The 21627-nt window shown below is 49.6% G+C and overlaps 1 long non-coding RNA gene across 1 annotated transcript; it reads left to right on the top strand.

Annotated features, from left to right (window-relative positions):
- The first annotated feature begins 7452 nt into the window (after positions 1-7452).
- Positions 7453-11691, top strand: LOC309654826. The gene is made up of 2 exons (XR_014260462.1): positions 7453-7526; positions 8281-11691. It is a non-coding gene; the product is annotated as an uncharacterized lncRNA (long non-coding RNA).
- The last annotated feature ends 9936 nt before the right edge of the window (positions 11692-21627 follow it).

Raw genomic sequence — 21627 nt, 5'->3', positions numbered from 1 at the left:
GAAGCTATGGAACCATCAATACTATCTTCACAGTTTTTCTGTAAATCTAAATCAGATGTTAAAGTTCATTTTAAAAATGAAGCGGGAAAAAAAAAAAAAAATGAAGCGGGGCTTCCCTGGTGGTGCAGTGGTTAGGAATCCGCCTGCCAATGCAGGGGACACGGGTTCGAGCCCTGGTCCGGGAAGATCCCACATGCCGCGGAGCAACTAAGCTGGTGCACCACAACTACTGAGCCTGTGCTCTAGAGCCCGTGAGCCACAGCTACTGAGCCCACATGCCACAACTACTGAAGTCCGTGCGCCTAGAGCCCGTGTTCCACAACAAGAGAAGCCACCGTAATAAGAAGCCCGCACACTGCAACGAAGAGTAGCCCCCGCTCGCCGCAACTAGAGAAAGCCCACGCTCAGCAACAAAGACCCAACACAGCCATAAATAAATATTTCTTAAAAATTAAAATAAATAAATAAATAAAAGTGAAGTGTATGGACTTCCCTGGCGGTCCAATGGTTAAGACTCCGCGCTTCCACTGCAGGGGGCACAGGTTCGATCCCTGGTCGGGGAACTAAGATCCCGCATGTCACAGGGTGTAGCCAAAAAATAAAATTAAAAATAAAATTAAAATGAAGTGTATAAAATGTACATATATACAGATACATACATAGAAACATATATATATGTGTGTGTGTGTGTGTGTGTGTATATATATATATGTATATATGTAGTAGTTGTTATTAAATCCCTAACAATATTGGAAAACAGGGACTTTTGTGGATGGACACCGAGGAACCCAACAAGGCCAGCCACTCTTCCATGACTCCTGCACACCGTCCACTCCCCCACTTCCCCTAAGCTGGGTACCAGCCCCCGTAGGCAGGGTTCACTGACCCCCAGGAGGGACCCTCATCGGAAGCTCTTGGTCAGGGTGCTCTGGTGTCTTCAGCTGCCTGTGAGGAGCAGGAAGCACCCACTCCCGGAAGTCTTAACTATAGTGTTTGCTGCCCCAGCAGAAAGTCCTCTCCTGCCCCGTGTTTGCAGAAAACAGGCCAGAATGCATTCCACACAGCACCTCCCAGCCCTCCCCAAAGCCAGCTGAGTCTAACAGCCCGTGACCCAGAGCCAGCCAACGTCGGAGAGAAATCACTCCACGAAAAAGGGCAACCACCCAAGAATGGGAGGAACTTCACACCTGGGAAAACAGAGCCACGGGAGAAAACAGAACTGGACTGAGGAATGAGAGCGACGTCTCCCAGGAGACATAAAGGGCTAGTCCAACCTATTAAAATAAATAAACACACCAGAGATGGGCAGGTATGTATTGCTTCATTAAAAAAAAAAAACCCTCAGGACTTCCCTGGCGGTCCAGTGGTTAAGAATCCTCACTTCCACCACAGGGTGCACAGGTTCAATCCCTGGTTGGGGAACTAAGATCCCAGTTGCCACATGGGGCAGCCACAGGAGAAAAAAAAAACCTATTGAAATGAGCGGGACTTCCCTGGTGGCGCAGTGGTTAAGAATCCGCCGGCCAATGCAGGGGACACGGGTTCGAGCCCTGGTCCGGGAAGATCCCACATGCTGCGGAGCAAGTAAGCCCGTGCACCACAACTACTGAGCCTGCGCTCTAGAGCCCGCAAGCCACAACTACTGAGCCCGCATGCCACAACTCCTGAAGCCCAGACACCTAGAGCCCGTGCTCCACAACAAGAGAAGCCACTGCAATGAGAAGCCCGTGCACTGCAACAAAGAGTAGCCCCCGCTCACCGCAACTAGAGAAAGCCCGCGTGTAGCAACGAAGACCCAACGCAGCCAAAATAAATAAATAAATAATTTTTTTTAAAAAAAGAAATGAGAACTGGAGGACAGGAACAGAACCCCAACATCCTTTTAATGAGATTTCTAGGCGAGAGAATGAAGGAGAGGCGACATTTACCCCTCCCCTGCCTTGTTTTCTTCAAAGAAGCCATCTCCCACTGAAATTATAATTTAATTATATGCACGTATGATTCTCCCAACCTTAAATAAATTGTTACATCATGTACTTATTTATTTGCTTATTGTCTGCTCCCTCCTCCCCAGTGTCTTGTTCCCTTGGGTTCACTCCTTGCGTCCCTAATGCCTAGAAGAGTTCCTGGCACAGGAGATGACCTTAATAACAATTTGCTAAATGAAAGAATGAATGGGGGACTTCCCTGGTGGTGCAGTGGTTGAGAATCCGGCCGCCAATGCAGGAGACACGGGTTCGAGCCCTGGTCCGGGAAGATCCCACATGCCGCGGAGCAGCTGAGCCCGTGTGCCACAACTACTGAGCCCGCGTGCCACAACTACTGAGCCCACATGCCACAACTACTGAAGCCTGCACGACTGGAGCCCGTGCTCCGCAATGGGAGAGGCCATGGCAATGAGAAGCCCACGCAAGGGAGAGTAGCCCCCACTCACCACAACTAGAGAAAGCCCGCGCACAGCAACAAAGACCCAACGCAGCCAAAAATAAATAAATAAAATGAATAAATTTATTTTAAAAAAAGAATGAATGGGGGACTTCCCTGGTGGCACAGTGGTTAAGACTACACACTCCCAATGCAGGGGGCCCGGGTTCGATCCCTGGTCAGGGAACTAGATCCCACATGCATGCCACAACTAAGAGTTCACATGCCACAACTAAGGAGCCCATATGCTGCAACTAAGGAGCCTGCCTGCTGTAACTAAGACCTGGTGCAACCAAATTAATTAATTAATTAAAACTTTTTTAAAGTCTACAAAAAAAAAAAAAAAGGAGGGACTTCCCTGGTGGTGCAGTGGTTAAGAATCCACCTGCCAATGCAGGGGACATGGGTTCGAGCCCTGGTCTAGGAAGATCCCACATGCCGTGGAGCAACTAAGCCCATGCACCACAACTACTGGGTCTGCGCTCTAGAGCCCGCAAGCCACAACTACTGAAGCCTGCGCACCTAGAGCCCGTGCTCCACAACAAGAGAAGCCACCACAATGAGAAGCCCACGCGCTGCAACAAAGAGTAGCCCCTGCTCAACGCAACTAGAGAAAGCCCACGTGCAGCAACGAAGACCCAGCGCAGCCTAAAATAAATAAATAAATAATTTTTTTAAAGAAGAATGAATGAGTCACATCAAACAAGTACTGAGGATCTCCCCAGAACAAAGGAAAGACATGGGTCTTCAGACTGAAAAGTGTGTCGTCAAGATGAAAACTTGGTTCAGCCAGTTTGGAAAACTCTGCAACAAAATCTGCTGAAGCTCCACATCCATCCACCTCATGATGCAGGACTTTCACAGCAGGGTGCGTCTTGCAAAGAAATGAAAATAGACATTCGCCAAAGACATGTGCAGGGATGTTCATAGCAGCTTTACTGGTAGGAGCCCAGTCCTGGAGACAACACCAACCTCCCACCATGGGAGAATGGACAGACGTCTCATGGCAAATCCACCTGCTAGAAGGTGTGCCACAATCAAACTGTGGCACCAAAACCTACACCAACGTGGTGTATTATCTGAGCTTTTTAAATTTACTGTATTTCTAATGCTTTGACACCTTGGGGCATTGCTGACCCTGAAGAGACTGCCCTCCAGGGCTGGCCAGTTCCTAGAGATGTAAATGCTTGGCCGGGGAGTGTGCCTTCCATAAGCAAACTCACCTATCTCCAGCCCACCACCTGACCTACCTGCTCTGTACTCAGGGCCAGTATTCCCCTGCCCAAATCACCCCAGGGCCAGGTACCAGACAACTCGACAGACAACTTGAATAAAATTATTCAAACTAACCAATGCTAAGCCTGCTGACCCTGCCTCATCCTTCGTGGAAACCACAATAAAGGCTCCTGCCCTGCTTCCTTCTCACGCCCTCTGCTCCTGACCCTGCTGCTTCCCCGTGTGGCCCTGGTGGCACTGCCTCTGCTCTTGGGAACCACGCAGGACAAACTGTCTTCTCAAGGGCAGTGGCCTCCTGATCTCTTGGCCTCACCATACCTGAATAATAATAAAACCTACATTTTAAAACAATTGGTGCAGCAAGCAGGGTGGTTTGGCCTCAGACTAAAAGGATATGCTCTTGGGATACTAATTGGTCCCACCAGGTGGCAGTGGCAGCCTGGGAGGGTGGCGCCACCTGCTGGCAACACTTGTGCTTGGTGCCACTGCCGTTGGGGACCGGCCGGACGAGGCCACAATTCCTTGAGTTCTGGTCTGAGCCATTACTTGCCTAGATTCCGGGAGGACGTTCCCAGGGTACCCCTTTCTCTTGGTTGACCAGCTAAGTTTACAAAGGCCCCTCCAAAGGGAAGGAGATGTGACTTCCCTCTAAGTGCTATGGCCGGGCCTGACCGGGCAGCCCTGATACGTGTGGACAAACTGAGCTGCCATGAAGGGTGCCCTGCCTTTCAGCTCGGCACCCACCCCAGGGACCGTGGCACCCTGCAGGTCCTGGGGGAAGGGCCATCGTTGTTGTGTTGTTTGACTTGCTGCAGCCCCATTTTCCCTCTGACCCAGAGGAATAGGAGGGACCACACTGGTGGAGAGCTGGGGCGGGGGGGGGGGGGGGAGGCAAAAGAAGCATCCCAGGTAGTGGCTGCTACCTAGAGGCTGACAACTGGGCCCCTTGTCCCTGCCCCTTTTTTGCTTATCAGCCCAAGACAGAAACTAAAAACCACAGAATCAAGCAGCTAAAAGCCTCAAACAGAAAAGATAAGAAAAAGAGAAGAAGCAGGGGTGGGGGAAAAGAGAAAAAAAGGAATAAAAAAGAAAACCCTAGATACAGGGGGAGAAAGCAAATGGTGAATAAATAAATTATGTATTTTATAAATATATAAATATATTTATAAAATATATAACAAATAAATTTTACATATAGTATGTATTTTTTAATATTTTAAATATATTTATAAAATATATAATAAATAAATCTTACATATATACATAAATTAAAGGTCCACAGTTTGACCCAACTGGAGATCCAAAATTTAGACACTAACAACTTATACAATAAATTATATATATATATATATCAATACATAACTATACATAACAAAAATACCACAGAATTTATGTAATAAAAAGATTAAAAAGCACCAGTTGGCTTTTGGGCTTCCATAACATAGGTTCTAAATTAGCTTTAGTATTTGCTGACATCACCCACTGACAAAACTTCATGGGGCTTAATCAATACTGGGGCTCAAATGATTGTCATACCTGGGGATCCCACCAAATTTGAACACTGTGGCCCCTATAATCTTAGGGAAGAAACTGAATATAAAATAGAGGGGAAACAGATATACTTCACTTTAATGGTAGCCTTACCTAAATTTCCCATAGTCATAGTACTTTTTTTGCCCTAAAATATCTCATATTGAGCAAAGATGCTCTAACACTATGAATAATAAAAGTAAAGTCTTTGCCATCTACAAACTGGCTTGATAAAATGGGACCCCACAGACCCCCAGTTAAAATAGTCAATATGACCCAACATAAGTTAAAACAGGGCCTTCAGGGAGTAAAACTTTTATATAAAACCTAATTAACAAAGGGCGATTATCCCCACTGCTTCCATTTAACCACCCAACTTTGCCTATTCTGAAACCTGGGAAAAAGAAAGCGTTCCTCCTGGTGGATTCACAACAGTAAAGCTATGGTTCATGCATTAAGGCCCCTGACCCAAAATCCAATTTTTTTAAGAATACTTATTTATTTATTTATTTATTTGGCTGTGCCGGGTCGTAGTTGTGGCACGTGGGAACTTCATTGCAGCATGCATGCAGGATCTAGTTCCCTGACCAGGGATCGAACCTGGGCCCCCTGCATTGGGAACGCAGAGTCTTAGCCACTGGACCACCAGGGAAGTCCCTCTGATATTATTAAAATCACTCCCTCCAACCAATCAACACCAGTATTTATTTTGCTCTTACAGATTTGGCTGATATGCTCTGTTCAGTGCCTATATCAACAGCCTTTCTGCCAGTTTGCCTTCAACTCTAAAGGGACACACACACCTTTTGCAGGCTACCCATGGGGACTTCGACAGCTTTGCCATCACCTCTACATGAGAACACCCACTCCCCAGTGCCTTCCCCTACTACACCCTCCAGCTTCCCAGCAGGACCACGATGACTGCCCCTTCCGCTTGGTTACACACAACGCCACTCATCCTCACATAGACTTTACCCGACGGTCACCTCATGCCCCCAGCAACTGCCCCCCAAAACACACCAAGATAATATTGTAGAAAAACAGATAACAGCAACAAATCATATGTACCTCTTACACTGATACTTTTAACACACTCTATGATTCCACGGAGATATTGTTAGAGACCCTGGAAATTTCAGATCTGTTTTCTTGGGTAATGCCATATAAATGAGAACCTTCGGCATGGACCAGCCTAGAAGGACTCCTAATACTTGCTACTTGTGTCCTCCCTTCCTAGTCTCACTATAGAAATTACGCCCTACTCTCTAAAAACTTCCTCTATCATCTCCCCACAAGGGTTCCTTAAAATGATGTCAAAGCATCACAGGGCCAATTATATTAATCATACCTATTTATTTTCTGTAATTCTAATGCTCTGACATCTTGAAGCCTTGTTGACATTGAAGAGACTACCCACCTCCCTGGGCTAGCCACATCCTAGAGATAATAAACTGGGAGTGTGCTTTCCACATGCAAATTAACCAATCCCAAGCCCATGAGCCACAATACTAAAGAATAACAAAGTAGAGATTTCAAGACTTACTATGAGACAATATGTCCTTGGTGAAAGAACAGACGAGCAGACCCAAGGAACAGAACAGAAACAGACACGTAGACCCACGGAACAGAACAGAAAGCCCAGAAACAGACCCCACACAAATACAGTCAGCTGATCTTTGACAACAGAGCAATGGCATTCAATGGAGAAAAGATAGTCTCTTCAGCAAAGGTTCTAGAACCACCGGACGCCCACATGCAAAAGAACAAATGAACCTAGACACAGACCTCACACAAAAAATTAACTCAAAATGGATCACAGACCTAACTGTGAAGTGCAAAATGATAAAATTTCTTCAAGAAAACATAGGACGCTCAGGTTCGCCCAGGCCTTCGCAGATGGGTGCGCCAGCAACTGCTGCGCTGGGAAAACGAAGCAGAGGAGGGGGAGGTGGGGAAGGCGAGCCCAGTTTCGGGGGACGGCAACGCCCTTAACCCCCCTGCGGGCCCAGCCCTGGCCGCCCCTGTGACACAAGGGCCCTGGGGTTCCCTCTCACCCCACTGGCCCGAGGGCGGCACCTCTAGGCCAAGGCCCGCTCCTCGGCCTCCTGTGACCACGTGCTGAGCCAGGGCTTGGGCCAGGCGGAGGGGGCCCAGCAGTTAGCCTTGGGAAAGTGCATCTTGGATTACGCGGTGGGAGCAACGCCCTCCGCCCCCCAGTGCCGGGACGCCAGCTCTCGGCCATCTCGGTGGAGATGGGCCTGGCATCACGCTCTGGTGGCTGGGCACCTGCTGGGAGTACCACACCCTCCGGGGACTCCCGCACCACAGTCAGCAAGGTCAGCGAGGCGAGGCGAGGCGGTGGTGTGTTTGTTGGGTCCCTGCCACGTGCTGCCCTCAAAGGGCTAGGTCTGCAGCTCCTGGCGGCTGCTTTCTGTAGCCTTACACGGCTCCTACAGCTGGAAGGGTCCCATTCTGGCCCCGGGGATGCTCATAGCTGACTGTAAAGGGTCTGGCACTTATTGGTCGGGGAGGTCCTTTGAAGAATCTGGATTCAGGCTGCCTTGGGAGGTGCCATCCACCACCACTAGGGGCGCCACCACCGGGGACGTCAGGGTTGGCTCCGCCGGTCGCCCAGGCTGGAGGCATGTTGTTCCCAGGAGCATAGAGGGTGATTGTATGTGGAGTTCAGAGTACGCATTGCTCCCGTGGTTGATGAAAACCCTTTGCAGGTGAGATAGGAGCATCCCAGGTGCGGGGAGAGTTTAATCCAGGCTGTTCTCTAGGCCTCGGCACAGTGGGTAGGGCAGGGCATTTGAAACAGGGCAGGGCAGGGCTGTGACCTTCCCACCCACACTCATTGCTCTTGCTGCCTACTTCGCCTGTAACTGTAATAGGAAGGTGGGGAAGAAGGCTGCTGGGATGGGTGGCTCCACTGGATTGGAGGAGAGAGGGAACTGGAGCAGCCAGGGGCCCCAGAAGAAGAGGAGGAAGGGAGGCGAGGCCGATTCGACACCAGCTGTGTCAGGCTTCGAAGGATGAACCCATGAGGGCATTGGGCCACACAGCAACATTTTCATCCCTCCTCACCAGCTGTTCCTGGCTCCCCAAGACTCAACCATGGAAGGTACAGAAAGGTGTGTGACAAGAAACTCATGGCTTTTAATCCTGGCAGGAAGGACAAGGAAAACCAAGGATAAAGATTTGATCAACTTTTACTATTCTCCCACTGGAGATGGCGGAGGGGGAATCAGTCATATTTAATAAACATCTCTCTCCTCAAAAAAAAAAAAAAGAAAAAGAAAACATAGGACGGACTTCCCTGATGGTGCAGGGGTTAAGAGTCCGCCTGCCACTGCAGGGGACACGGTTGAAGCCCTGGTCCGGGAAGATCCCACATGCTGCAGAGCAACTAAGTCTGTGCACCACAACTAACTGAGCCTGCACTCTAGAGCCTGTGCTCCGCAACAAGAAGCCACCGCAATGAGAAGCCTGCACACCACAATGAAGAGTGGCCCCCGCTTACCGCAACTAAAGAAAGGCCATGCGCAGCAACAAAGACCCAACACAGCCAAAAACTTAATTAATTAATTAATTAATTATTTTAAAAAAGAAAACATAGGAGAAAAATCTACATGGCCTTGGGTTTGGTGATGAGTTTTTAAATACAACAGCAATAGTACAATCCATGAAAGAGAAAAAAAAAATTATAGTTTCCACTTTGTTAAAATTTAAAATGTTTGCTCTGTGACAGACACTGTTAAAAGAATGAACAGACAAGTCACAGAGGAGGAAAAAAATATTTGCAAAACATGTATCTGATAAAGGACTTGTATCCAAACATACAAACTACTATAAAAAGTCAACAGTAAGGGGCTTCCCTGGTGGCGCAATGGTTGGGAGTCTGCCTGCCAATGCAGGGCACGCAGGTTCGAGCCTTGGTCTGGAAGGATCCCACATGCCGCGGAGCAACTAGGCCCGTGAGCCACAACTACTGAGCCTGCGCGTCTGGAGCCTGTGCTCCGCAACAAGAGAGGCCGCGATGAGAGGCCCGCGCACCGCGATGAAGAGTGGCCCCCGCTTGCCGCAACTAGAGAAAGCCCTCGCACAGAAACGAAGACCCAACACAGACAAAAATAAATAAATAAATAAATAAACAAACAAACCCAAAAGTTAAAAAAAAAAAAAAGTCAACAGTAAGAAAACAAATAACCCAATTAACAAATGGGCAAAAGATCTGAACAGATACCTCACCATAGAAGATACACAGGCAGCAAACAGCTTATGAAAAGATGCTCAACGTCATGCTGAGCGAATTGAACAATAACGAGATACGACGGCACACCTAGTAGAATGGCTAAAATCCAGGACACTGACCCCACCAAGTAATGTCAAGGATGTGGGGCAACAGGAACCGGGCTGCATGCATACAATGGAACATTATTCAGAGATAAAAAGAAATGAGCTAATAATTCGCAAAAAGACGTGGATGACTCTTAAATGCATACTGGTAAGTGAAAGAAGCCAGTCTGAAAATACTGTGTGACTCCAATTATAGAATATTCTGGAAAAGGCAAAACTATTGCGAATACAAACAGAATGGTAGTTGCCAGGAGTGCTGAGGGTAGAGTTAGGGATTGATAGGGGGTAGTAGGCAAAGCACAGGGGAATTTTTAAGGAGGTGAAATTATTGTGTAATAGTAACTATAAGACATTAGCAATTGTCAAAACTCGTAGAACTTTATATCACAAAGAGTGAATCTTAATGCATGCAAAAAGCCATTTAGGAGGTATGGATCCCAGGATGCAATGCAGAATATGACAAAAGAATCTAACTGTCTTAAAAATGGGTGAAACAACCTCACTGAAGGGCCTGGGGGAATAAGGTGCTGACCTAAGTAACACTGGAAATGTGTACAGACTGCAAGACTAAAGGCAAAAGAACTGTACTCTAGTTGATAAAGTTGTTTCCTGTGGGGACATGTGTTAACAATTCTAGAACCACTCTACAGGTACCCTGGAATTGAACAATTAAGTAAATAGTGGCAGATGGTAAGAGCCAGGTTTCTCGCTGTTGGAGTGGGATGTTAAGATAAGCAAGGGCAAGAGGCTGAAATGTTTGAGGCAGTAATGGATTAGGGTTGGAGACATCAATGTAAATTTATGTTTAGCTTAACATATACACAATGGTTACATGTTGATATAGTAATAGATCGCCTTGCTTTGTTAGCTCTGAGCACCTAGAGATAAGGACATCCCAGTAGCTATGATCACATGTGATCCTGATTTCTAATACCCTTCTCCAGTGAAGAACCCGGGCTCCTTGGAGAAATGGCAGGTGGTACGACTAGGGCTAGAAATATACAAGATGAGCCTGGAGCATCCTGTAATGGCTGAAAGTAAGGAAGTGCTCAACACACACACACACACACACACACACACACACACACACACACACAGAGTGACGGGGGCATGACAAAGTGACCCAGGAGCCAACCACAAGAGTTCCCAACGGCCAAAGCTAGGACAATTTGAGCAATAAAATAAAGTAGCATTGAATTATTAGAGAAATGCAAATCAAAACTACATGAGGTACCGCCTCACACCAGTCAGAACTGCCATCATTAAAAAGTCTACAAATAACAAATGCTGGAGAGGGTGTAGAGAAAAGGGAACCCTCCTACACTGTTGGCAGGAATGTAAATTGGTGCAGCCACTATAGAGAACAGTAACGAAGTTCTCTAAAAAACTAAAAATGGAGTTGCCATATGATCCTGCAATAACACTCCTGGGCATGTATCTGGAGAAAACTCTAATTCGAAAAGATACATGCACCCCAGTGTTCATACCAGCACTATTTACAATAGCCAGGACATGGAAGCAACTTAACTGTCCATCGACAGAGGAATGGATAAAGATGTGGTACATATATACAATGGAATATTACTCAGCTATTAAAAAAAGAATGAAATAGGACTTCCCTGGTGGCACAGTGGTTAAGAATCTGCCTGCCAATGCAGGGGACACGGGTTCGAGCCCTGGTCCAGGAAGATCCCACATGCCACGGAGCAACTAAGCCCATGCGCCACAACTACTGAGCCTGCGCTCTAGAGCCCACGAGCCACAACTACTGAGTCCACATGCCACAACTACTGAAGCCCACATGCCTAGAGCCCGTGCTCTGCAACGAGAGGCCACCGCAATGAGAAGCCCGCACACAGCAACGAAGAGTAGCCCCTGCTTGCCACAACTAGAGAAAGCCTGCAAACAGCAACAAAGACCCAACGCAGCCAAAACTAAATAAATTTTTTTAAAAAGAATGAAATAATGCCATTTGCAGCAACATGGATGGACCTATAGATTATCATACTACGTGAAGTCAGAGAAAGACAAATACCATATGATATCCCTTATATGTGGAATCTAAAATATGACACAAATGAACTTATTTATGAAACAGAAACAGACTCACAGACATAGAAAATAAACTTATGGTTGCCAAAGGGGAAAGGGGGTGGGGAGAAGTTTGGGATTAGCAGATACAAGCTACTATATATAAAATAGATAAACAACAAGGTCCTACTGTTTAGCACAGGGAACTATATTCAATATCCTGTAATAAACCATTATGGAAAAGAATCTGGAAAAAAAATAAAGATATATATATATGTATATTTCAGATATATATAAAATTGAATCACTTTGCTGTACACCAGAAACTAACACAACATTGTAAATCAACTATGGAAGGAAGGAAGGGAAGGGAAGGGAGGGAGGGAGGAAGGAAGGAAGGGAGGGTGGGAGGGAGGAAGGAAGGGAGGGAGGGAGGGAGGAAGGAAGGGAGGGAGGGTGGGAGGGAGGAAGGAAGGGAGGGAGGGAGGGAGGGAAGGGAGGAAGGGAGGAAGGGAGGAAGGGAGGGAGGGAGGAAGGGAAGGGAGGGAGGGAGGAAGGAAGGGAGGGAGGGAGGGAGGAAGGGAGGGAGGGGGGGAAGAAAGGAGGGAGGAAGGGAGGGAGGAAGGGAGGGAGGAAGGGAGGGAGGGAGGGAGGGAAGAGAGGAAGGGAGGGAGGGAGGGAGGGAGGAAGGAAGGGAGGGAGGGAGGGAGGAAGGAAGGGAGGGAGGGAGGGAGGGAAGAGAGGAAGGGAGGGAGGGAGGGAGGGAGGAAGGAAGGGAGGGAGGGAGGGAGGGAAGAGAGGAAGGGAGGGAGGGAGGGAGGAAGGAAGGAAGGAAGGGAGGGAGGGAGGGAAGGGAGGGAGGGAGGGAGGGAGGGAGGGAGGGAGGAAGGAAGGAAGGAAGGAAGGAAGGAAGGAAGGAAGGAAGGAAGGAAGGAAGGAAGGACTGGGACTTCCCTGGCGGTCCAGTGGTTAAGACTTCACCTTCCAATGCAGGGGGTGTGGGTTCGATCCCTGATTGGGGAACTAAGATCTCATATGCCTCGCAGCCAAAAAACCAAAACATAAAACAGAAGCAATATTGTAACAAATTCAATAAAGACTTTAAAAATGGTCCACATCAAAAAAAATCTTAAAAAAAGAAGAAAGAAAGAAAATGGCATTGGATTATAACCCAAAGCATTCAACAAATATCCATGAGTCCATATTGATATAAATGACTGAGTAAATAACTAAATGGAGGAGAAGAGACAAATCTCCCATGCAGAAGAATTCCAAGGAATTTAGGTTCATAACCCACCCTCAAGGACAACTCCCCACTCCTCAAGTGTGGGCTGCACCATGACTTCCTTCTGAAGACGACAGTATAGGGAATTCCCTGGCAGTCCAGTGGTTAGGACTCTGTGTTTTCACTGCCAAGGGCCAGGATTCAATCCCTGGTCAGGGAACTAAGATCGAACAAGCCGCGCTGTGTGCGGCCAAGAAAGAAAGAAAAAAACAAACACAAAACAAAAAAACCCCAAAGAGGACAGTATGGAAGGGGAGGGGAAAGAGTCACTTCATGGAGGAGAAACCCGACAAACACATCTCAGCCAGGTGATCCAGGTCAACATCAACAGTGATGAATCTCGTTGATAGCATGTGTCCTTGATATGAAGAAATGGCACTTCTTCTCTGTGGTCTTCCTCCCAAACCCGTAACTCAAGTCTAATCATTAGAAAAATCAGAAAAATCCCAGTTGAGGAACATTATACAAAACACCTGGCAGTACTTAAAACTGCCGAGACCATCAAAAACAAGGAAAGTCTGAGAAACTGTCACGGCCAAGAGAAGCCAGAAGAGACATGACAACTGAATGCAATGTGGTGTCCTGGAAGGAATTTTGGAACAGCAAAAGGACCTCAGGGAAAAACGGAGGAAATCTGAATAATGTATGCATTCTAGTTAGTAATAATGTATCGATATCACTACGTGTTCACTAATTGTAGCAAATCTGCCATACTAATGAGCACGAGTATAGGAGAACTCTCTGGACTATCTTCCCAGTAACTGTAAATCTAAAACTGTTCTAAAATTTCAGAAGTTTATTTTAAAAATATACACAAAAGCATACAGACTATGTTTCCATTTACGTGAGGTTCAAGAATAGGCAAAACTAATCAATGGTGTTAGTGGTCAGAATTGTGGTTTCCTTTGGGGGTGAAAGGGAGCCCACCAGGGGCTGGAAGTGAGTGGTCTGCATCTGGACTGGGGTGGTGGTTACACAGTTGTAGTAGACAAGTGTGAAAATTCATGGAGCTGTATTCCTAAAATGTGTGCATTTAATACGTTACATTTTTTTAAATTGGAGTAGAGTTGCTTTACAATGTTGTGTTAGTTTCTGCTGTACAGCAAAGTGAATCAGCTATACGTATACATATATCCACTCTTTTTTAGATTTCCTTCCCATTTAGGTCACCACAGAGCACTGAGTAGAGTTCCCTGAGCTATACAGCAGGTTCTCATTAGTTATCTGTTTTATACATAGTGGTGTATACATGTCAATCCCCATCTCCCAATTCGTCCCATGCCCCCAATACATGTTACAATTTAATTAAAAAGTGAACACAGGGACTTTCCTAGTGGCGCAGTGGTTAAGAATCTGCCTGCCAATGCAGGGAACATGGGTTCGAGCCCTGGACCGGGAAGATCCCACATGCCGCAGAGCAACTAAGCCCATGCGCCATAACTACTGAGCCTGCGCTCTAGAGCCTGCAAGCCACAACTACTGAAGCCCGTGTGCCACAATTACTGAAGCCTGCGCGCCTAGAGCCCGTGCTCTGCAACAAGGGAAGCCACTGCAATGAGAAGCCGGCGCACCGCAACAAAAAGTAGCCCCCACTCGCCGCCACTAGAAAAAGCCTGCGGGCAGCAACGAAGACCCGACGCAGCCAAAAATAAATTAAACAAATTTTTAAAAAATGAACACAAAAGGAAACAATAACAGCAAAAAAGCCTGACATCACCATCTACAAACACTGTCGAGAAATTTGTGAATACCTGCAATGAAGAGAAAAATGCCAAAAGCTTCCAAGAAGAGACAGAAAAGAAACAACCTGTAAAAGAACACGAGTCAGCCTGGCCGCAGACTCCTCAGCAATGCTGCGCAAAAGAAACCCTGGAGCCGGCTGCCAGGTCCAGCCCTCCTGCCCCTCTCCCACCTTGGCGCCCCCAGGCCGCCCAGTACGCCCAGACCAGGCCAGCTCTGCCCTCATAGCTAAGTCTGAGCAGCTCCTCCAGCTGCACCCCACAATGCCCCCACCCCCTCCCTGTGTCCCCAAATCTCTTACCTCGCATGCCTTCCCCGTCTCTCTCCAAATCCTGCATGCCAAGCCCAAGTGCCACCTCCTCCAGAAGCGTCCCAGACCTGTGAGCCTGAACTAGAGGCCCATCTCCCTTCCACCCTCTCCCCTCAGCACTGGTCGCTATATAATACGGAAGAACCTTTGTATTCTATTACAAGTTAATCACTGAAGGGATGTTGCCTATAAGCTTCAATTATACACAATGGCCCGTCTCTGGGGACCCTGCCTCCCAGGTAATGAGTGTTAAGCTAAAATACCTCTGCTTAGCTCATAGGAAACCTCCTGACCCGGCCCATCTGTGAACGGCTGCGGGAAGGAAGAAAGTAACACATCCCCTCCAGAGTCTGGCCGAAGCCAGGACTTTACCCCGTCCCCTCTTAGTGTGAAAGCAGCCTGAATTCTAGCTCAGGGAAGAAGGTTCTTTGGGACACTTGTCCACCACCTTCTCAGTGTGCTGGCTTTCTGAAGAAAGTCGCTATTTCTTGCCCCAGCACCTTGTCTCTCCATTTATTGGCCTCTCCTACAGCAAGCAGTAACATCTGTCTCTGCGATCTCTGTCTTCCCAGTTCTGCCCAAGGGGCAGTACAGCCTCTGGACACAGACAGACCCAGCTGGGATGGCAGCTCTGCCTCTCACCTGCCAGGTGACCTTGGGCAAGCTTCACATCCCAGCCTCGGTTTCCCCACCTGTAAAGTGGGGATAGCTACTCCACTTCCCAGGGTGGTTGGATGTAAGTGGAAGCCTGTGTAGGAAGCACCCAAGACCTCGCCTGGCACCTCGTAGGCCCTCAAATGAGGGCAGTTACCAGCTGGGAGAACCAGGCTGATCACGGGATTGATGGACGCCTCCTCCGTGGGGCCCTTGGCATTCCGGGCGGGGAGCCAGGCCCTGAGCACTCTTGTTGAGATTTAATTCATGACACCTCTTTGATTAAGTCATTTCAAACATGTGGCTTAAGGATAAAATTAAAACCAGTTGGAGAAGTCTGCCCTGATTTGGCGGGGGGAGGGTTCCAACCACAGACAAACGAGCCCAGTCAGCTGTGGATGGATGTTTGGGGCATGGGATGTGGTGCCAGCCCCACGGGCCAGAAGCCAGACCCTGCCCCAGGTCACGCCAGAGCCTCCCCTGGGCCAACAGTAAACTGGGGGCCTCCCCCCTCCCATGTGACTGTGGAGGAAACAGAGGTTCCGCAGAGACAGGAGCTTCAGCCCAGGCCTGTCTGGCTTGTGCGTGTTCCGCGGAGCTGAGGCTTCCAAATCAAAGCTCCGGAAGGTTCTTGGTCTCCAGGGCCAGATCCCCAGCCCAGGCCCAGGTGTGACAGTGTGACAGCCAGGCACAGGGGCAGCCCAGGGCTGGCACACTGCAGACTCAGTCCTCTCCTGCCTCCGTCCACGCCTGTCTGTGGATTCTGTCGAAGTGTCTCCGCAGGGCCCACTCCTGGACCTGGCAGCCTGCAGAGAAGCATTCCGAAGCTCAGATCTTATTCAGGGTGCGAGGCCTCTAAGTGCCTTTGAAACAGGAGGGAAGGGGACAGGGCACAACCTCTGAAAGAATGACATAGCCCTTGAGGATAGGACATAAACTGGTTAGAACCAATTAGGTCCAAGATAGCGCAAGATTCAACCATGAGCCTCATTATACGCTCATTGTACTACATTAGCATAAGCTAAGTGACACACCCACCAGCACCATGAGAGTCCCCAGGCCGACCATAAAAGGCCAAAAAGTGGGCGGTGGCCCAATTCCTGGAAATCTCCGCCCCTTCTCCAAAATAGTTGGAATAATCCTCCCACTCATTACCCAGCTCATAAAAACGAACCACCCCATATTTCTGGGCCTCTCGCCTTCTGAGATGGCCCAAAATCTGTCTGTCGAGTGTGTTTCTCCCAAGGCCGGTCTTGCCTTTTGAGATGGACCGCATTCTGTCTGTAATGTGTATCTCTCTAAATAGATCCACTTCTTACTTATCACTTTGTCTCTCACTGAATTCTTTCTGTGATGAGACATAAAGAACCTGAGCTTCGGACTTCCCTTGTGGCGCAGTGTTTAAGAATCCTCCTGCCATGGGCTTCCCTGGTGGCACAGTGGTTGAGAATCTGCCTGCCAATGCAGGGGACACGGGTTCGAGCCCTGGTCTGGGAAGATCCCACATGCCGCGGAGCGACTGGGCCCGTGAGCTGCAATTACTGAGCCTGCGCGTCTGGAGCCTGTGCTCTGCAACAAGAGAGGCCGCGATAGTGAGAGGCCCACGCACCGCGATGAAGAGTGGCCCCCGCTCGCCGCAACTAGAGAAAGCCCTCGCACAGAAACGAAGACCCAACACAGCCATAAATAAATAAATAAATAAAGCATGACACAAATTAAGCAATGTGAATACCATCAAGCTTTCATCATCATTAAAAAAGAAGACAGTGGGTTCAAGTCCCAATCTGGGTTTCGGCTGCATTCAAATCCCATCTGAGCTGTGCGGCTTCACCTTCACTGCCGGCACCACCCAGTGGGAACACCTTCTGAGCTGGGCCTGGAGTTGGGGGTTGAAATGCTTCCTCCCCACACCCAACACACACACCCAACACACACACCCACAGACTGTAGAAGTCAGTGTCAACCAGTCAGGCCTCCTGGGGGCTCTGCTGGGGCTAGGATCACACGGGGCATAGTGGCTTTCAAGAGAACTCCCCAGAATTCACCAGAGTGGGGGTAATGGTGGAATTGCAGGCAGAGTGACTGGGCCCCCATGTGTTCAGGTAGACCAAAAACCCCGGGTGTGGGAGAGCCCTCTCCTTAAGGGTCTCTCCGGGGTCTAGTTTCACCTCAACATGGTTGCATTTTCAGGGGATAATCAGTGTTTGCGGCCCACACAAATCCAAAGAGCCCCCAAGGCCTCAGACATGTCCCTTGAGAGGGTCAAGCGTTGGCCCCAGGCCAGCCATTGGCCTCTGACTTCGCCCCTCCTTGGCTTTGCCCTCACTCTCAGGGCATCTTCCTGAATCCCAAGAGGTAGGCAATACCCCATGCCCACACCCAGGGCCCCCCATCACCACCACCCAAGCAGCCCTGGCAATGTGTCATCAGCCGTGAAGAGTTTAGACATGGGCCACCTTGCACCTAGCAGCTGGGCTCACCCACAGCGCGGAAGATGGGATGGAAATGTGAAATGCCTGTTGGTGTGGCAGCAGGAAAGCCGGAAAAGGAGGCGAGGTTTTTATGCAAAACCTGTAAAAATAAAATATATGTAGATTCATCACCAGAGATGTGTCTGCCTAAATACACCCACACCACAGAGTATTCTGACCAACCTATTTATGTGCTACACGTGTTCTCATGTGTCAGCGTGTCCCTGCGTGTCTGGGTGAATGCGTGTCTGTGAGCCTGGCATCTTGCTCTGTGTGTGTGTGTGTGTGTCTGTGTGTGTGTGTCCTTGCATAAGTGAATGCTCTGGAGAAAGCCTGGAAGGATTCTCCCCAAGAGGGGAGGGCAGGGCAGGGATTACTTCCGGGAGGAGGGGCTGTGGGACCAGGGGTGTTATTTTAATGTTTCTGTCCTGTTTGAGTTTTGTAAGCTTAGATCATTAAAAGAATAAAAAATATCTATATGGACCAAAAACTGTTGCCTGCCATCAAACCAGCAGCCACTGCATCCTCCTCCTACAGTGCGCCCTGAGGGGAATTCAGGATGGAGAAAAACTGGATACTGACCCTAAATAGTTAAGATGCATATATAAGGAATAGTTTCAATGAGCCCAGACTCTTGCATCTTTTTTTGTGTGTGTGTGTTGGGTCTTCATTGCTGCACTTTCTCTACTTGTGGCTCGTGGGCTCTAGAGCACAGGCTCAGTAGTTGTGGCCCATGGGCTTAGTTGCTCTGTGGCATGTGGGATCTTCCTAGACCAGGGCTCGAACCCGTGCCCCCTGCATTGGCAGGCAGATTCTTAACCACTGGACCACCAGGGAAGTCCCCAACTCTTGCATCTTTCCATACATAGAAAGGCACTAGAATCATTAACTTGAGATGCCTGGTTTTTGCGATTAGCAGTAATCTTTTGATGTTCTACTACTTTTTTTTTTTTTCCAGCAAAAACTCCTATATACCCTGGCTCCTCCCTTACCTCTTTGGAGCAGTTCCTCAGAGCTATCTGAGAGGCACTGAGCTATCTCTCAAGTCCTCGGTAAGGTCACCAAATAAAACATAATTCTCAATTTTTAGGTTTTGCTTTTTTTTTTTCAGTTGCCATCTAATTTTATGTTTTAAAATTAACAGACCTCTCTGGTCCAGCATCGCTGAGTCTCGCCCTCCTCCACCCCCAAGGCCAACCTGCGCCCCCTGCTGGCTGGAAGGGCCACCCGCGTCCCTAGCCCTCGCTGGGTCACCACGGCCTGTGGCCTTTGCTGTTTTGCCTCTGAGAGTCCCACCCTCCCACCCCGAATCCCGGCCCACCGAGGCAGCCCAGCCCAGCCCCTGCCTTGAACTGCCCCCCCTCCGCCCCGTCCCCACCCCGGGGCTCCCCTGCGTGCAGCCGGTGGGAACCGGGGCACTGGTGGCCCGACGGCCCCCCATCCCACCCTCCCGCGAAAAGGCGCCAGAGCTAAGAAGGCCCCAGAGGGGAGAATCGCAGGTCCAGCACAGAGCTTGGTAGCGGGGAGAGGGGGCCGCAAGGAAGGGAGAAATTCGCTTTTGAAATCCTTATTTTAACCCCTTTTCTGCCGGCCCATCTGTCTATCTGGGAGAGGGGGGCGACAGGCCCCTCCCTGGGCCACGCTCAGGGCTCTCAGCTCTCCGGGCGCCAGCCACGCCCATGCGGGGGCGGGGGGAGGCGGGAGCGGGGACAGCCACCCAGATGCCACAACCTTGGTGAGGGTGGGAAGCCCTGAAGCTGTGGGTCCGGGCCTCCAAAGACAGGGAAGAGAGGGTTCCTGACCGGAGGGAGAAGAGGGAAGAGACTCCCAGCGGAGGGCACCGCTGGGCAGAGGCCTGGCATTGGGAAGGAGCCCGCGGGCTGCGGCTGGAGAGGGCGATCACAGGGGCCTCGGGAGGGGCTCCAGCGGTTGCGGGGGAGAAGGGGCAGATGACAGGCGGCCACGAGAGAGACCATTAGAAGTCCTGTAAAACGGGGCCTCCCCCCGCAGTCCCGTGGTTAAGACTTCCACTGCAGGAGGCGCTGGTTCCATACCTGGTAAGGGAAGTTCCGCATGAAGCCAAAAAGAAAAGGAAGGGATGGCGGGAGGGAGTGAGGGAGGAAGAGAGGAAGAAAGAAAGAACGGAAAGAAAGAGTGAATCCTCCTTCAGCATTTCTTCTTGGGCCCCTGCTCCTGGGGCCACCTCCATGGGGGCTGGATCAGGGACACCTCCACTTCTGCAAAGAGCAAAGGGGACTGTACCTGAGACCTTGAAGGAGACAAATGCAACCAGCAAGTCGGTCAGTGGCTGAACCAGGGGAGGTGGCCAAGCCTCCTGTTGACCCTGCCAGAGAAGCTGAGTTTGCCACCCCATCGGTGGAGTGCAGGAATGGCCTGCTCCAGGAGTGAGAGTAGAGAGCATGCCTAACAGAACCAAGACTAATCCTTGTGCTGATTTAATCACCTGTGGGCCTAGGGCCCTGGCTCATTCAACCCTACCTGCCTCCCTGGCATAGACTGCAGCTTTCAAACCCCATTCACTGATTCACTACACCCCACCCTCCATTCATCTATCTGCCACAGGGAGAGATTTGGAGAGATTTACCCAGGGGCCAACAGAGGGTCACACAGAGGGTGGAAGGAAAGCCTAAAGCTCAGGTCCTGCACCTGCTCCAAAGGGAGTCTCCAGGGTTCACCAGCACCACCCCCAGGAGGGTCTTGGACCAGCTTCAACAAGCCTTTCTCCTGGGGAATTCCCTGGCGGTCCAGTGGTTAGGACTCTGTGCTTCCACTCCAGGGGGGCTGGGTTCGATCCCTGGTCAGGGAACTGAGGTCGCAAAAGTCTCGGTGCAGGGGAAAAAAAAAAAAAAAAGGAAATAAAAAACAAAACAAAAAAACAAGCCTCTCTCCTGAACGCTTCTCTCAGCCAGCAGCCCATCGCTGGCCCCAGATCACTCTCCCACTGCTAAGCCTTTGTTCCAGCGGTTCCCTCTGCCTGGAATACCCTCACTTAGGCCTGGCCAAAGTCCATGAGCCTTCAAAGGTCAACCGCTTGGTGAAGCTTCCCCAGACCCCTCCCTGGAGCATGGCTCTCCTTGGTCTGGACAGCTTGGCTTCTCTCTGGGTCCTCAGTGCCTACTCAGGGTACACAGTAGTCGCCTAATAGGTGCTGGCTGAGTGCTCATCCACTCCCGGAATAAAGACTCAGCCTGCACTTGGAGCTTCAGTTTCCCATCTGTGGAAGGGAAGCTAGGAAGAGCAGGCATGGCCTGTCCCTCCGGGAGTGACTTCAGGACCAATGAGAACCCAGCCCCTAGGAGCCCATGGACTAAGGTACCAGTCCAGAGATTTCAACCTGGGGGCTCTGGAGCAGGATGAGGGAATGTTTTCTCCCCTCCAGACCAAGGCCAGGGGTGCCTTGCATGTCTCACCTCCTGGGTATCTACACACAGAGGAGGAGAGCAGAATCCTAGACACCAAGGCTAGACAGGGAGCAGGCACTTGACCTGGGTAGACCAGGGCAGGGTGGAGGGGTAGGGCCCAGTGACCCCAAGGGATGACAGAAGCCACCAGCTTGAGGTAACCTC

The sequence above is a fragment of the Balaenoptera physalus genome (assembly GCF_965194825.1).
Source record: "Balaenoptera physalus genome assembly, chromosome: 2".
NCBI lineage: Eukaryota > Metazoa > Chordata > Mammalia > Artiodactyla > Balaenopteridae > Balaenoptera > Balaenoptera physalus.
This window is presented reverse-complemented; position numbering and strand designations above follow the sequence as displayed.